The 18,857-nt window shown below is 39.7% G+C and overlaps 1 pseudogene; it reads left to right on the top strand.

Moving 5' to 3' along the window:
* The window catches only part of LOC107678342 (1-phosphatidylinositol 4,5-bisphosphate phosphodiesterase beta-1-like), an 84,499-nt pseudogene that overhangs the window by 51,189 nt on the left and 14,453 nt on the right, over positions 1-18,857 (top strand).

Genomic DNA, 18,857 nt, shown 5'->3' with positions numbered 1-18,857 from the left:
TGCCGATAGCTGCTCGCATCAGATTCAAGGTACTGATGCTTGCCTACAAGACAACCACTGGCGCTGCACCAATATACCTAAACTCGCTAGTTCAGACCTACGCGCCCAGACCTTAGTGAACAACGCCTCCCACAGAGGCACAAAATCACTCTCGCTAACCTTTTCCTGGACTGTTCCCAGCTGCTGGAACAACCTCCCGATCTCAATCCCAGCAGCTGAGTCTTTAGCCATTTTCAAAAAATGTCAACGATTCTGTGTTTTTCTGTCAATATGGGGTGCTGTGTGTACATTAATGAGGAAAAAAAATTAACTTAAATGATTTTAGCAAATGGCTGCAATATGACAAAGAGTGAAAAATTTAAGGGGGTCTGAATACTTTCCGTACCCACTGTATATATATAAAAAACACCTTGCTATGTGCACTGTGCTAGACTAACTGAGACTTGCCACAGCACATGTATACTGTTGCTCTCTCGTTGGGCTGATTGCTTCTGCTTTGTAAGTCGCTTTGGATAAAAGCGTCTGCTAAATGGCTAAATGTTGTGGTGTCATTTCCATGCATGTAAACTAATGGATGGCTTTTCAGGAGGTGATTGAGGCCATCGCAGAGAGCGCCTTCAAGACATCTCCGTTCCCAGTCATCCTGTCCTTTGAGAACCATGTGGACTCGTAAGTGTCAAAGCTCTTTTTCACATTTTTTTCTTGGAGCAGCATATTGTATTGATAGAATGTTTCATGGCAAAACATGTAATGTATTGGCAATGTAATGGCAGCACTGGAGTACTGCATCTGTCGCAGCGTCGCCTGATTGCTCAGTGTGTCTCACGCTCTTACTGTGTCTCAGTCCCAAACAGCAGGCAAAGATGGCTGAGTATTGCCGATCAATATTTGGAGACGCATTGCTCACAGACCCACTGCACACACACACACACTCACTCACTCACACACACTCTATAGTCTGATCAGTCACCGTCCTTCTGTCATGTCAATGTCGACCCATCCAGCACTTGAAGTGTTGTTTCCTCGCGTCTTTCTTCTCCATGAGCCGGTGAACTGGAGTCATATGAAGGCCAATTTGTAACTGAAAAAAGCACAAATGTCAGGGCATGTCAAAACTTCTCCAGGGCCCCAAAACACCCTCAGATCCCAGAGCGTTAACACCTGGATCTCTGCTGGGCTTTGTGTGCTCAGGGAAACACATAAGTGGCGTTCTTACAGGTTTTTGAAGAGTGTGCATGTAAACACAAATAGCACTTTGGTGTTGTTAGAGACTGCACTTGCGGTCGGAGGCATAATAAGACCACGGCGACAGGACATTCCAGTGGAGGTGAATTTATTGTACAGATATTGTAGATCCCAAAGCAAAAACTAAACTATATATAAAAAAACAATATTTACAAATCTCTTTGTTGGTAGTGATGTGTCGTTTGTGAACGAGCTGGCTCTAAGAGCCGATTCTTTGTAGCGATCGAGAAGAGCCGACTCCTGTCGGGGAGAGCCGAATCTTCAGCCAGAGCCTTCTATTTTAGCCCAATTTAGCAATTGTGAATGGTTTGTGTGTTGGTAAGCAATTTTTTATTCCGTGTTTTCATAAAAGCCTTATTTTTATGCATTTTTCATTACAAAAAACATTTAAAATACACATGCGGCTAATCACATGGGAGGATGGGACAGACTAGAATCATACCATTATGTGAAAGAAGGACGGGGGACTCACGCTCTGAAGACAGCGGGTGTAGTGCTACAGGCCAGGTAACAGAGCGACAGAGAGAGACGGTTAAGGTAATGGTAGGAAGACACTGCATTGTTGCAACATCGGTCCCTCAGAGAGAGTCTTCTCAAAAACAAGAAGAATAATCACAGAGAGGAGAAATCGCATCAGCACATCCAAGCTGAGGCATCTGATATTTCTGAATGCCAACCTGCACTAAAGACTAAAGTGTCTTAATGTTAAGACTTTTGCCTTTATTTATTTGTTTGCTGTGGTTCTGTGTTCAATTGTCCAATTAAAGGTTTATTAAAATGTTGAATAATAACTATATTTTAAAAGAATGCTTAAAAATAAGGCTTTTATGAAAACACTGAATAAAAAATTGCTAACCAACACACAAACCATTCACAATTGCTAAATTGTGCTAAAATAGAAGGCTCCGAGTGATACTAAATAAAGAGCCATTTGGGAGCCGTAAGAGCCGGCTCTTCTTAGGGAGCCGAGCCAAAAGAGCCGAATCTTTGAAAAGAGCCGAACTTCCCATCATTATTTGTTGGACCATAGTCGCAACAACAGTTGAGGTTAACAAACTTTTTTAGCACAATTCGGGGTTGCTCCGTGACAGGTGTCATAAAAAGCCTCTCGTGGTATTTTTTTTTTTTATTACTGTTTTATTTCTGTCACAATTTCTTCAAGTTACAAAACAGAACTTTATTTTGTAGTGAAGAGCTTTGAGTTTCCTCAAATGAAGTGATGATGATGGTGATGAAGTTCATGTGTTCATGCAGTGACGTGGAGATGAGTGTCACCTGTGTTTCACGTTGCAACACACTACACGGCAGTTTAATATTCACAGACACTGGTATACTGACTTTTAAATTCAGTTGCAAAGCTCTACTTTTAATTTATTGATCCAAATATTGACTTAATTCCATCTGCATTTTCTGCACCATATGGCTCTAAATAGAGCACACAAATCACTCGGACTACTGTTAGCTCTTGTGGTGATTCTGCAATGTTTTATGGAAACAGCAGCTTGAACACTCTGCTAAACACTGAAAAAACGGGATGGACATGAGGGGTCAGTGATGATTTTTCCTCTACTTTTTCTTTAAAAACTATAACATCAATTGTTTTCTCTCTGAAATCATTAATGATCATTTCCCATGTTTTCTTCCTTGTGATTTCTCTCGTCATGCATTATTAATGCTGTTAAACACAACATCCCTCACCAGTCACTTAAAAACCCCAACATTTGTGCTTTTTTCAATCCGCAGAAGAGTTTTTGTTTGTTCTCACCTATAAAATGATCTTTTGAGACACAGGGTTCGTACATGTCAGTCACTGTCCAGTTAGCGACATATTTGGAGTTTTTTGGGTCTTTGTTTTGCAGTTGGAGGCCGGTGTTCCTCTGCCCAGCCCCGCGGACCTGATGGGCAAAATCCTCATCAAGAACAAGAAGAATTCCCACAAAGCCGACGGCAGCACCAAGAAGAAGCTCTCCGAGCAAACGTCCATCACCTGCAGCGACACGTCCAGTCTGTGCGAGCCCTCGTCTCCCAGCGCAGGTTAGGGTTCGGACCTCCTCTGCAGTCATCAGTGTGACCAGAGCGCTAATGCTGCTGACCTGCTGTGCATAACATTCACGAGTGTGTTTCTCCTTTAGGACGCTTCTGATCCCAGATCCTTCACATGTGTGTTTGAGATCCTTATCATCAGCTAATAAAGCTGCTATATTGCCGTCTGTAAGCGCTGTAGGATTTGTAAACTGAAGTCAGGTTTCTCCGGCTACTGTTTCTGACGCTGGTCAGATTGTGTTCGGTCTCTCGCTGCCCCCTGCTGACCAACCAGCTTCAGTGCAAACACTGGCTCCTCACATGAGCGCTGTTTTGTTTGTCTGTTTGTCTTGTCTTTCCCGCTGAGGAGGTTATTTTATCCTGGTTTGTATTCATGCACAGCATGTCAGAAGAGCTTTTTTTAATTTTTGAGTTTGAGACCAAGTCACTGCCCTACAATTGTTTTTTTTTTTGATAATCCATTTCACTCATATGTACATCACAGCAGTCGTGTTTCATTCTTTTTATATATATTCAAAACGAGGCAGAATAAGAAAAAGTAAACGTTTCCAATCTTAAACTGAGGTGTTACAGAATCCACATTTATCAAAAATAGCTTATATGAATCTGTTAGTGCTTCCATATCCTGGATAATACCTATGAAATATTTGATAAATTAACTTTTTTTTTTTTTTTTTTTTATATTTTTTTTTTTTTTTTTTTTTTTTTTTTTGCTTTTGAACTGTAACAAACAAAATAAATACGAAACACAAATCCTACACAACTTGTTGCACAGGACAAGACAATACAAGACACACAAAAACAATAGAATAGAATGGGATGATACAGGATATCATAGTTATTACAGTGTAAACCCTCACTCGAAAAGAGAATTGTCTTCCATATAACGGAAAAGGGGTTGCCACATTTTACAAAATACTTGACCAGTATGTTAATTTTTCCAAGGGTACACAGTTATTAACCTCAGATAACCATAGACTTATGGGAATAACAGTATCAGATTTCCACTTCATTGCAATGCTGTCGTGTTTCATTACAAGTTCTGTTTTTATAGTCCTCGTGGTTAATTACAGCCTTAGCTATCTTAGCTATCATGGACTTGGTGTTTCTCTGTGGGTCAGGTCAGACGCTAGCCAGTCTTGTGTTACACTGTGAAGAATAAACCACACATGTGTTCTGTAACAGGGTCCACACATCAGGAGACGCCAGACAGCGCTCACGCAGACGGGAACGAGAGAGGCCAAAGAAGGTTGCAGGGAATGAAGTCCATTGATAAAACAACTGGGTCACTATTAATTAACGCTTGTCTGGCCGATGACAAAGGTTTGTGGTTGAACATGAAGCGGGTAAAATGAGCCACGCTCCTCAGACTGTTTAGTGACGTCGGTCTGTCGCGTGTTAATCAGGGGAAGCAGACGCAGAGAGTGATGCGGAGGAAGATAACGATGAAAGTAAGAAGTCTATGGATGAGGTGAGTGAACTAATCTAACTGGCTCTCATGTGTTTCATGGGTTACAGTTGTCCTTCCTGCAGGAGCCGTGTGACGAATGATTGTTTAAATCTGTTTATTCCAACGATTGTTGGGACCTGAAATACAAAACTATTTTTAGTTGTCAATTTACTCTCCCTAATGTTGTTCAAACCTGTATGACTTTATTCTGTGGAGCAACAAACCGAAAGGCTTGATCCCACTTTCTTCGAAATATCTCTTTGTGTTTCACAGAAGAAATTAAGTCATGCAGGTTTCATTTTCCTGAGAATTAAACACACATTTGTCATGTGATGTGTATATCAAGTCAAGTCACCCTTATTTATAATGCTTTTGTGTGTGTTAGTGTGTGTGTGAGAGAGAGAGTCTGCACTATGCCAGCATGACCGAGTTTACTCGGCTGTGATACATCAATGTCAAGATTAGCTGACAAAGTTGACAGTGGAACAAACTCAAGCGTCACCCTTACTTTTTGCTTTCTGTCTTTTGAAAATGATGCAATACTAGCTGCATTGGTGCTTGTGTAACTCACTGTAGCATAAACACGCTGCAGAGAAGCCTCGAGAGCAAGGTTCTTAGTAATGTCCATATTCCAGGAACCAATCTTTTGGTGGTAGACCTTAGAGCAGGGATCCTCAAATCTGGCCCACGAGATCCACTTTCCTGCAGAGTTTAGCTCTAACCATAATCAAACACACCTGAGCATGCTAATCAATGTCTTCAGGATCATTAGATAATCACAGGTAGGTGAGTTTGATCAGGGTTGGTTGTAGTTCAAGCGCATTGGCTCTCCAGGGCAAGATTTGAGGAACCCTGCAGTAAATACTCTCCATTCACAGTAGTTTTAAGGGGTGTGATCAGTGTGGGGGGTAAACGCATTACAAGTAACGCAAGTTACATAATCAGATTACTTTTAACTAGTAACTAGTAAAGTAATGCATTACTTTTTACTTTAGAGGGAAATATCTGAGTTACTTTTTCAAATAAGTAGCTCCAGTTACTTTGTTTCCATGTATTGAGTGACAGCTCTGGTGTTGCCATGGTGACAGAAATCAGGAGTAAGTGCAGAGCGTTGTGTGTGAACATGATCTTACTGTAGTTCTAGACTAAATATCAACATGTGTTTACTCATCTCACTGCACACAAACACATTCAGTGTTCCTCACAATCAATAAAAACAGTCAAATGCAAACTCAGAATATTATACAAACCTACAATAATTAAATATGTTAAGTAAAACAAATATCATTTATGTATTTTTAATCCCATTTTATCAACCAGTGTCTTTGCTACTGACCTTCGATGATCCAAATCAACCATACTAAGCAAAAAAGACACATTTGTGTTTTATTGGTGTTATTGCTGACTAGTGTTGAACGTTCTTCTCCTGCGTCATATTCTTCATGTGATTAGTTTGAGCGGCGCCCTCTACTGTACAGATGTGAATTTACATTTCCTTCAGCCTGAGGCGTATTCACTTCACTTCTGTTGTGAAAGGGCTTTACATTTGTAAAAGAAGAACTTTTTATATTAAAAACAAGCAAACAAGCGCTGCCCAGATTTAAAAAGTAACTCAAAAGTAATGTAACGCATTACTTTCCATAAAAAGTAAGTAACATAATTAGTTACTTTTTTAGGGAGTAACGCAATATTGTAATGCATTACTTTTAAAAGTAACTTTCTCCAACACTGGGTGTAATAAGTCTCGTCTCACCATTTGTTTCCATGCGAGATACTGAATTCATGATTTGATATCACATGCACTGACATGATGAAACCTCTGAGGCCTCCGCATTATATCATAAGTGTTGCATTTAAACGGATAGTGTCTGTCGCTACGGCACATCATTTCATCACTGAGTGTGTCGAGATTCGTCATTGGTCAAGATTGAGAACATTTTCTGAATGGGTATCTATGGTTACTCCTGGAACAGTTAGAGTGTGAGTCTGGATCTGTACGCCGCTGGAGTGACGCATGTCTCTGCTGTCTGTAGGGGACGGTAAATGAAGCCTTCGCCACAGAGGAGATGTCCAACTTAGTCAACTACATTCAGCCTGTTAAATTCAACTCCTTCGAGGCGTGCAAAAGTAAGTCAGTCAGTTCTTGAGATGTGTTTGACGCAGCTGCGCTGTAAGATCAGTAACTCTTCTCATTCGTTTCCCACAGAAATCGATCGAAGTTATGAAATGTCATCGTTTGTGGAGACCAAAGCGCTGGAGCTGCTCAAAGAATCGCCGGTGGAGTTCGTCGAGTATCTTTTGTGTTGATTGCACTTTTGCAGGTGGAACATTCTTTCAAATGAAGTGAAATTGTGTAAAAGGTGTAAAAGCTCTTTCCATCCTCTGTTAGAGAAACCTAACTCCTTCACGCAGGTATAATAAACTGCAGCTGAGCAGAATTTATCCCAAAGGAACTCGAGTGGACTCGTCAAACTACATGCCTCAGGTCTTCTGGAACGCCGGATGTCAGCTGGTCGCTCTGAACTTCCAGACCATAGGTACCTTCAGCTCACTCACCTGACAGGTCAAAGCCACTTTAAACTATGTGTTTGTTTAAAGCCTGTAATATGAAGCTTTTCTTCAGATAGGAGTTGCTCATAGAAATGCCCTCTTCTCTTCTGTGCATCTCCGTCCCAGCGCACCGTCCCGATTATTGACTGGTTTGGTCATGTATTAGCACTAATGTGCTTGGTTTCCATCTGTGTGTGTGTGATTGGCAGATCTGCCCATGCAGCTGAATCTGGGCATCTTTGAGTACAACGGGAAATGCGGCTACAGACTGAAGCCAGAGTTCATGCGACGGACGGACAAACAGTTTGACCCGTTCACTCAGAATACAGTCGACGGGATCGTAGCGCACACGCTGTCTGTGAAGGTGAGTCTGCAGCCGTCCCTTCTGCTCGTGTCTGCATTAAATCAATGACAGTGGATCATGATATCACATGTAGAGGTTTAATCAGCTGAAGTTTGCAGCCCATTGTGTCTTGGGTCATTGCTGGAGAAAGTGAAAGTTGACAGGTTTAATTATGTCATTAAACAATATATACATCTCAGTTAGCTCTCTTATTGGCTGTAGGTCATCGCGATGTGTTTTTCAAGCAGAACTCATTTCACACAGCAGGATTTTGAACTGTTTTGCCTCCGATTTCGGGCATTTGTCGGCGATTTCGCAAAACTTGTCGGCAAGTGAAAATCGTTCCCTGCAAAAAATTATTTTAACAAACAAAAATATCTGCCAATGGAGTAAGAAAAATAATCTTAATTCAAAGGCTAAACAAGATTATTTTTCTTGCCCCATTGGCAGATATTTTTGCTTGTTTTAAGGAAAAAATGAACAAAATATGGATTTTTTTTTTTACAGAAAACAAAAGACATAATATCTTAAATAATTTTACTTGTACAGTAAATGCATCTTGATTCAAGAATTTTTACAACAAGACATAAAATGTTAAGTAAGAGAATCATTTTTTGCAGTGTTTGTAAAATCGTGCAGTGTGACCTCAGCATAAGTCCCAAACATCCAGATTCTGTCAAATAAGACTGAATATCTGGGAGCCTCTGCAGTGTCGGATAAGATTTCTGTCTTTCTCAGATCATATCCGGTCAGTTTCTGTCCGATAAGAGAGTCGGTGTTTACGTGGAGGTGGAAATGTTCGGCCTGCCGGTGGACACCAAACGGAAAGCGTTTAAGACCAAGACGTCTCAAGGCAATGCCGTCAATCCGGTGTGGGATGAAGATCCAGTGGTCTTCAAAAGAGTACGTCTGCAGTGACGAGCACTGAGCCATCATCAGGCAGATTCTCCTTCAGACGCTTTGATTCTGATGAGCCGTATGTTTCAGGTGGTTCTTCCCACGCTGGCATCATTGAGGATAGCTGTGTACGAAGAGAACGGGAAGTTTATCGGCCATCGCATCATCCCAGTGTGTGCCATCCGACCCGGCAAGTATCCGCTTGATTCTCTGGATGTGAAAGTGCACGAGGACAGATCGCGCTCATTAAAGCGTACGTCTCTCTGCTGCAGGATATCATTACATCAGTCTGAGGAACGAGAAGAACCAGACGCTGACGCTTCCGTCCGTCTTCATCTACACTGAGGTCAAAGACTACGTCCCAGACACCTTTGCAGGTACAAGAGCCAAAAAAGAGGGTCATATGAACTTGGCTGTCAGAGTCAGTGATAAATCACTGCTTCATTATACTTCCACACTTCTGTAGCTTTCCCTCAGTTTTTGTACATATATTTAGTCATTTAGCAGACGAAGCATGTTCCAAAAGAAAGAGCCTGATTTTCTTAAGGATTTTACTAAAAGACTCATTATGCAGACAGCAGTGTTCTGGTGTTTTGATGCTGCTGTGTTTGCATGTCAGACGTGATCGAGGCCCTGTCCAATCCCATCCTGTACATCAGTCTGATGGAGCAGAGAGCCAATCAGCTGGCGGCTCTGACACAAGAGGAGGGAGCGCAGGAGACCGACAGAGAAGAGGTGAGTGAGTCCAGCTGTTATTGCACAGCAACTCGGACCCTAAACAAGCTTTCACAACATTGATCTGTTAGTTTGAGCAGCTCGACTGCCTCTGTATGTGATGATGATGAGCGATCTCTGGGCAGCATAGGCCTGAAACATAAACTGTTACCAAACATTGCATAGAAATAGTTTTGTTGTTAAGCAGTTGTTTGATGTCACATCCTGCAATAGCGTGTTTTCACCAGAGGGGCGCCATAAGATGGTCTATGTAAGAAAACTAAACCATGCAACTAAATCAGAGAGACTGTAATTGATTGAGATTTTAAGTTGGGAGAAATGTGGGGAGTTTAAGTGTAATAAAAAATTGCTTTCAAAGATTGATCCTCTTGTGTTTATGATTTGCAGTACATCATTAACAGCGGCTGTTAACTCAAGACATGCATTGACTAGTCCTCTAAATATTAGGGTCTGTTAACTACCTCTGTTTGTCCTTTTGATGTTCAAGTCTTTGTGTTTGTGAAGTGGGGAACTAGTTTCTCTAGTGTGTGTGTGTGGGTGTTGTGTGTGTGTTGTGTACGCGTTTTTGTGACAAATGAGGACATAAATTCGTATAATGACAAAGGTATGACATCGGTATTACAAGGAGAAGGTGACTTTTCAGGACATTACCCCATGTCCCCACTTTTCAAAACGGTTATAAATCGCACAGAATGGAGTGTATTGAAAATCTGAAATAGCACAAAGTTTCCTGTGAGGGGTAGGTTTAGGGGTAGGGTTGGTGTAGGGCAATAGAATATACGGTCTGTACAGTATAAAAACCATTATGCCTATGGGATGTCCCCACTTTTCACAAAAACAAACGTGTGTGTGTGTGTGTGTGTGTGTGTGTGTGTGTGTGTGAGAGAGAGAGAGAGAGAGTTGCGTGTTGTTCAGTTCTGGGGGGGTTGTTGTCAGGCGTGTCTGTGTCTCTATGGCGACAGGCGTGTTCTCTGAGTCTGCACATGCTCAGAGCGTCTCTTAATTCATTTAGTGCCTCTAAACATGTAAAGGCTCCTCATAAAAATGCAGACATTTCTGGTACTTCAGTTGTAATGGCAAAGCTGTTTACTTCACAGAAAGTAGGACTGGTAATATGTTAAAACAATTAAAAAAAACAAATAACCAAAATGAAAAGAATGGCATTCTGTAATTCAAGAAGTTTCAACAGCTTATTGTACTTTATGGTTCACAGTAAATTCTTGGATAAGGTTTAGCTAAACAAGATAAAAAATTTGACATAACTAGAAAATGTTCTTATAGAAAATTCAATTAAATTTACAACCCTAGAAATCACAATTTAAAATTCAACATATCCAGATTTGCAGGTTCTTTGATATAAATGTCAGTTGGGAACGGATTGAAATAAGAAACATAATGTCCAGATTTTGGATCTGAGAGCATCTCTCTCTCTCTCTCTCACTCACTCACTCAACCAGTCAAGCTGAATCAACATGATCCGCTAGCAACCGTTTGTGCAGCGTTTGCAGACCGGCCTCTGCTTATAAAACTGCAGCGAGTCAAACGCTTGTGAGCTGACAGCCACTAACTAGTCTTTGACCGGTTGACTAGTATTAGTTTAGTCATGCTGAGGCTGGGCTACCAGCAGTATGTTTACACGCTCTGGCCAGCTATGCAGGTATGGTGTTTTTTGGTCATTATGTCGTAGTTTTACACGTGTGATGCAGAATTAACTGATTAAAGCTTCATTTAGAGACTTCATCTTGGTTTTCTGTGAGCTGTTCTTAGCAACAGTCCAGGATGCATGTATTCATCTGTAGATCTTTGATCTGTATATGCTTGTGTTTGGAGCAGGTCAGTGGTGGTGGAGATCCTGTGTCAGAGGTCAAGACTGACCCTAAACCCGCCGCAGAGAACGGGCTGAACCACGACAGCATCTCGCCCAAATCCTCCGTGGTCAGTCACCAGACGTCATCCTCAGGTGCGTGACGCGTGTCCAGCGGCTGCGCTGTAATGCTGCGTTCACGTGTAGAATCAGGACGGCATCATCTTTGTGTGTGTGTGTGTGTGTGTGTGTGTGTGTGTGTGTGTGTGTGTTTCAGGGTCGGTCAAACCTGCTGTGAAGTGTGAGGATGTGGTCCAGAGTGTTTTAACAGGTACGTGTCTGAGGTTCACATCCGTCTCTGGTGATCTGCTCTCAGCTGCATGTAAACACACCATAAACGATGATGTGAGCGTCTCAAGTACATCAGAGGATCTCTTCATGTGCAGATTTAAATCAAGTCACATTTATTTTTTAGAGCTGGGCGATATGGGCAAAAAAAATTTTTATGGCTGATTTGCGACATACGGTATATATCTCTGTATTTTCCTTTTTGTATTTGTATTTTAAAAAATCTGTATTTAATATATATATATATTTCACTTACTGCCCAATGTTGTCCAACAAAACAATACATATTAAAGGCTATGAAAACAAATAAAGTGAATGTAACCACATTTCAAAAATCACATTTCATTCTAACATTTTAACATTGCAATCTAAAAACAAAAATAAAGCTTTTAAAGCGGAAGTTAAATTCACTAAACTAAAACTGAAAATAAATGAGACCAAAAGCACAGAGTTGTGTTAGGCTATTTTGATTACCCCATTACAGTCACTTTACAGTCAGTGCTATCATAAAAATAGACTTACTTGCAGTTTTAAAATTCTACATGTCTCATTTATTGTCCAACTACAAATATTTCAGCGAAATGTATATTTTAGTCAGAATTATTGCGCTCCTATTTAATTGAGCTCTGTCTGTTTGGCGCTCGTTCACTGAAGTCTCTGAAGTTTAGCGAAGAATCCCAAAGCAGAAGGCTCATGCACTTCTGACAGAAAAATTGAAATATTTCCATGGATTTCTAACATTTACAGACGGAGAATATACCTGTGAAATGAAAGTTCTGCATTAAGGGAAACAGCACATCTCAAACACATTAAACAGCGCGAGTATAGTGTCTCTGTCAACGGCACACGCAGCCTTTCAGTCAGAGCCGCTTAAACTAATATGCGAAACTATAAACTATACTATGTCTTACCAGTTTTTAAAGGCTTTAATATGAAGCTTGTCACATGTTTAGAACAAACTGGATTATGCACTTTCTCCGCAGCAGCTCAGTCTGTGTCCTCCGCTATATTTTCAGATGCGCTCGTATCAAACTACTGTATATCGATATAAACCGTATTGCCTCATATCGTATCGCTTATAAAGAAAATATTTATATATCGTACAAACTCGATATACCGCCCAGCCATAATTTCTATAGTGATTTATGCAATACAGATTGTTTCAAAGCAGCTTCACAGTAATAAACAGGAAAGTAACAGTGTTCATGTTGCATAATTCTTCAGTTATGAAGCAAATTCAGTTTGAGCAAATTCAGTCAGAAGACAATAGAGTCATTATTCAGATCAATTAGATTGGCATTAGATTGGTTCTCTTCATATGTCTCTGATAGATCAGTATAGGTGATGATTGGAAACTCGTCCTCTCCTTTCGCACCACTCATATATGGGGTACCTCAGGGATCCCTTTTGGGTCCTATTTTATTCTGTTTGTATATGCTCCTCTTGGGTTCTGTCATGAGGAAATATTATATTTTGTATCATTGCTGTACGATACTCAGATTTACATTCCCCTTAGTTCTGAGAACTCTTACTAACTTCTCAAATGTTTTAAAGATATCCAGTGTTTCCTCTAGGTTTACAGCTTTGGGGGAAGGGGTGCTCCTAAGTTGAAAAATGTAGGGGCGCAATGCAAATTTTTCAAATGATGTGTTTTAGCTTAATTAGGGGATATAATTAATTGATCAGAATACAGAAAGCACACAAGGTTTTTAAATAATTTTGCTCCAGACTCTATTTAATAGGCTAATTATGTAATTATTTATAGTCCTATTAAATTGTATGTACATTAGGTATGTGACAGTATCAAATTTTCACAATAGTCGTTGAAGATTGGCAGCTGCTTTGTTTACAGGGTTGCCGGGTTAACGGCAGCTGCTTTGTTTACAGGGTTACCGGGGTAACGGCTGCATTTCTACCTCTAGTGCTGAATGTGTGTTTTCATTCAGTGCGTCTCCTTCACTCGCTCCTTTCTTCTCATCTGTGCTCATTTACATTAAATCGTTGCCTTTTTAAAGTTCAATAATCATATGAGGCAGTATCGCTGTTTTTCCATAAATAAATTGAAGAAATAAGTTTGTTATAGGCTACTAAGTTAGGCTGTTTAAGTGTGTGTGTGTGTTTGTGTGTGTGTGTGTGTGTGTGTGTGTGTGTTGTGAGGGCCAAAAGTGAAATCCTTTGAGACATTTGACTGGTCCTAACCAGTTCAAAAGGCTTATAAATCAGCTAAAAGATGATGTTGATGTAAATCTAGTGTTGTGCACATGTTTGTTTCATGGGTAAGTTTAAGGTTAGGACTTAGGGTTAGTCTGTGTTTGTGTGTGTGTGTGTGTGTGTGTGTGTGTGTGTGTGTGTGTGTGTGTGTGTGTGTGCGTGCATGTATCTCTGTGTGCGTGTGTGTGTGTGACAGAGGTGGACGCTCAGACTGTAGATGAACTGAAACAGATGAAGGGTTATTTGAGGGAGCAGAAGAGGCAGTACAAAGAACTAAAGGAGCTCATGAGGAAACACAACAAGAAAACGAACGAGCTGATAAACGAACATGCGTCCAGACAGAAGCAGCTGCGCAGGTCTGCGCAGAAGAGGTGAGTTTCTCTGAGACCGGCTCTGCCGTCCGCTCGCTTCCCATCATCTGATGGGTTGTGTTCCCGCAGGAGTGTGTCGGATCAGGATCTGCTGGGGCAGGAGAGATGTGAGAAACTGAAGGAGCAGCAGCAGCGGCAGCTCCTCGCGCTCAGACAGGAGCAGTTCTACAGCGAGAAGTACCTCAAACGAGAGCACGTCAAACTGGTAACCACTCGCTGTCATCACACCTCAGATTACTCCCATAACCACTATCAAATAAACATCAACCTGTACAAATCCCAACTAATTATTTGCCAACACTTTTCCAACATTTTGTCACTAAATTATAGTGTTGTAGCTAGAGACTGGTCTTGAGACTTTTTTGAAGGTCTCGGTCTTGTCTCTGGACTAAGAGGACTCAGACCAGTCAAGACCACAGCTGCGAGGATATCACTAAATTACTGGTCCATTGTCTGATTTATTTGTTAACATAATTACTGTGATTGAATGTAAAACTTCCTGCTTCAAATGCACTCAATAACTTCTAATTGGATTTCTTTTGAAACTGTTGTCAGGTCAGAATATAATGGGGAATTGTGTCAAAATATTTCACTAAAATTAATACAAATGCCCAAAAAATTCAAGATATAATTGCAAAAAATATTTGTATGAGATCCAATATCACAAGAGCAAGAAAACTATTTTCACAAACATGAGTGAGACTGCAAACATGATATCGATTTTATGCAGACATTCAACAAACAAAAAGTTAATATTAAGGGAATTACATTTCAGATTCCTATTTCTGCTTTGAATGAATCGTTTGAATAAATGATTCCATGACTCACTCACCACTGAGCCTACTGCAGTTTTAGTTTGCATATTTAAAAGTATCTTTTTTTAAATTACAACCCCTGTCAGGTCAGAATATAATGGGGAATTGTGTCAAAATATTTCACTAAAATTAATACAAATGCCCAAAAAATTCAAGATATAATTGCAAAAAATATTTGTATGAGATCCAATATCACAAGAGCAAGAAAACTATTTTCACAAACATGAGTGAGACTGCAAACATGATATCGATTTTATGCAGACATTCAACAAACAAAAAGTTAATATTAAGGGAATTACATTTCAGATTCCTATTTCTGCTTTGAATGAATCGTTTGAATAAATGATTCCATGACTCACTCACCACTGAGCCTACTGCAGTTTTAGTTTGCATATTTAAAAGTATCTTTTTTTAAATTACAACCCCAATTCCAGAGAAGTTGGGACGTTTTGTAAAATGCAATAAAATCAATAATCTGTGATTTGTTCATTCTTCTTTAACTTTTATTTAATTGACAAAAAGTACAAATAAAAGATTTCCAAAGTTTTCACTGACCAACGTAAATGTATTTTGTAAATATGAACACATTTTGTTTTTGACGGCTGCAACACACTCCAAAAGAGTTGGGACAGAGGCAAAATAAAAGTGAAAAGGTTATGGAATATCCACGTTAAACTGTTTTGAAACAGCTCACAGTAAGCAGGTGAATTGGTAATAGGTTAAGGTATCATGTTTGGGTATAAAAGGAGCATCTCAGTCTTTGTAAGCGAAGCTGGATCATGGCTCATCCCTTTGTGCCAAGTTTCACGAGAGAAGTGTCAAACAAATCAAAAATCACATTTTGCAATGCAAAATTGCAAGGAATTTAGGTCTTTCATCAAGTACCATACATAATATTGTGAAAAGATTCAGGGAATCCAGAGAAATCTCAGTCTGTGTAGGGCAAGGCAGGAAACCTCGGGTGAATGTGCTTGACCTTTGACCCCTCAGATGGCATTGCATTAGAAACCGTCATGCTGCAGTGTTAAATATAGCCACATGGGCTCAGGAGTACTTCTGAAAACCACAGTCTGCTGCTGCATCAAGAAATTCAACTTGAATCTCTGTTACTCGAGGACAGGGGTGTCAAACATATGGCGGGATGATTTGAACAATAATATTAAATATTAAATCTTTTTATTATCATTATTATTACTAAATAAAGTCTTTGTCCGGATATTCGCTGCAATATTGTTTGGTTTTATTCTTTTTTTTTTATTTTATCTTTGATCATTAATTGCGCATTCTAAAGCGGCACCTAATTAAAATTTCGAACAATTCGGCTAATTGAAGTTGTGTGGCAAGCACTCGCGATTTTAAAAATTTCCAAAAAAAGACAAATTGATCAGGAAGGGCGGATGTTTCAGGAGAAATGGAAAGAGAAGTATTTCTTCTGTGAGGTCAACGGCAGGCCGGTATGTTTAATCTGCTCACAAGCCGTGGCTGTGCAAAAAGAGTACAACATTAAACGGCACTATGAAATACACGCAGAGAAATATGATAAATACACTGGACAGCACATAACGGAAAAAGCTAATGATTTAGCATCAGCTTTGAAAAAAAAGCAATCTATGTTCACAAAAAGAGCAGGGACTGATGAAGCTGTAAAGGCCAGCTATTTGATTTCCAATGAAATCGCAGCGGCATCAAAGCCTTTTTCAGAGGGAGAATTCATCAAAAAGTGTATGATAAAGGCAGCGGAGCTTGTGTGCCCTGAGAAAAAACAGGCTTTTGCCAGTATTAGCTTGTCAAGAAATACTGTGGCTGAAAGAATTGAGGACATTGCAGGGATGATTTGAAAAATAATATAAAATAAATATTTTTATTATTATTACTAAACAATATTGTGTTTGGTTTTATTCTTTTTTTATTTTATTTTATCGTTGATCATTTAATTGCGCTTCTATTGCGTTTCTGCCGGAACCTCGAACACGCATGCGCATTCTAAAGCGGCGCCTAATTCAAATTTCGAACACTTCGCTAACTGAAGTTGTGTGGCAAGCACTGGCGATTTTAAAAATGTCCAAAAAAAGAAAAATTGATCTGGAAGGGCGGATGTTTCAGGAGAAATGGAAAGAGAAGTATTTCTTCTGTGAGGTCAACGGCAGGCCGGTATGTTTAATCTGCTCACAAGCCGTGGCTGTGCAAAAAGAGTACAACATTAAACGGCACTATGAAATACACGCAGAGAAATATGATAAATACACTGGACAGCACAGAACGGAAAAAGCTAATGATTTAGCATCAGCTTTGAAAAAAAAGCAATCAATGTTCACAAAAAGAGCTGGGACTGATGAAGCTGTAAAGGCCAGCTATTTGATTTCCAATGAAATCGCAGCGGCATCAAAGCCTTTTTCAGAGGGAGAATTCATCAAAAAGTGTATGATAAAGGCAGCGGAGCTTGTGTGCCCTGAGAAAAAACAGGCTTTTGCCAGTATTAGCTTGTCAAGAAATACTGTGGCTGAAAGAATTGAGGACATTGCAAGAGACTTGAACCGTCAGCTGAAAGACAAAGTTAAGACATTCATTGCTTTCTCTATAGCACTCGATGAGAGTACTGATATTAACGACGTAGCTCAGCTGGGGTTATTTATTCGTGGAGTTGATTCATCTTTGAACATCACTGAAGAATTTGTTGAGCTGATTCCAATGACAGACACGACTACTTCCAACGACATTTACTCCAGCCGCATTGGTGCTCTGGATAGACTGGAGGTTGACTGGAGTCGCGCTGTTAGTGTGGCAATGGATGGCACTCCATCCATGGTCGGGAAAAGGGCAGGCGTTGTGACAAAATTAAAAGAGAAATTCAAAAAGAGAACACAACCCAAAAATTATTTTCATTGTATTTTACACCAGGAAGCATTGTGTAGCAAAACCCTAAAGATGGACAATATTATGAATGTGGTAATAAAAACTGTTAATTTCATCAGAGCAAAGGGGCTCAACCATCGGCAATTTGAGGCCTTTTTATCTGAAAAAGATATTCCTCTCAGTCTACCCTACCACACCGAAGTTCGCTGGTTGAGCAGGGGAGCCGTGCTCAAACGTTTCTTTGAACTGCGCTCAGAAATCAATCGGTTCATGAAAGACAAGGGAAAGCCGGTGACTGAGCTGGATGACCCCAAGTGGGTTCGTGATCTTGCTTTTATGGTGGACGTAACCGAGCACTTAAAGGAACTCCAAATGGAGCTAATCGAACTGCAGCGCAACACACCTTTGAAAGACAAATTCGCATCAGTCACTTTGGATTTATTTTACCAAAACCTCGGACCGACGTTCACCAAAATGACAGGTTTTGCGTCCAAAATCCTCAGCATGTTCGGGACTACATATCTCTGTGAGCAGGCATTTTCTGTAATGAACATTAACAAGTCCAACATCTAAATGACATTATGAGAGTGGCAACGGCTCAAAGACTGGTTGCTGATGTTGATGCACTGGTTGAAGAAAAGAGATGTCAGGTGTCAGGAAGCAGGAATTAAAATCATAACACGTATGTGCTTTATGATGTCAAACTTAATGCATTACAAATGCAATCTAGATATTTCTCTGTTAAAGGAAAGTTCTCATTTCTGGTGTATATTTAATGTTCATATCCAAAGCGAATGATTTTGTTTTCATTTGCATTAATTAACCATAAAGAAATTATTTTGTTTATCATTTTTTTCCTTACATAATAAATACACATTTTTTAAATTGTGAAGTGTTTTTCTAGTTTGTAAATTATTGTTTATATTTAATGTAACTGTCTGTACACAGAGTATAGCAGTTTTTTTCTTATTTTCTCATTACTAAAAAGTATCTGACAAATAATATTCATATTCAAAGTTTTTGATTGCCATTACTTAGACAACATTATATTTTTTCAAAAAGGAATAAGAGTGTTAATGAACAGTTTCCGAGGTCTTATTAAATGCAGTTTTACAGAATAGTGTCTTTCTAGTTTTTTTTTTTTTTTTTCAAATGAATTTGAAATTTGGGGCATTTTGATTAAAAAAAAAAA

Source organism: Sinocyclocheilus anshuiensis, unplaced genomic scaffold, assembly GCF_001515605.1.
Source record: "Sinocyclocheilus anshuiensis isolate Anshui unplaced genomic scaffold, SAMN03320099.WGS_v1.1 scaffold1788, whole genome shotgun sequence".
Lineage (NCBI taxonomy): Eukaryota > Metazoa > Chordata > Actinopteri > Cypriniformes > Cyprinidae > Sinocyclocheilus > Sinocyclocheilus anshuiensis.
This window is presented reverse-complemented; position numbering and strand designations above follow the sequence as displayed.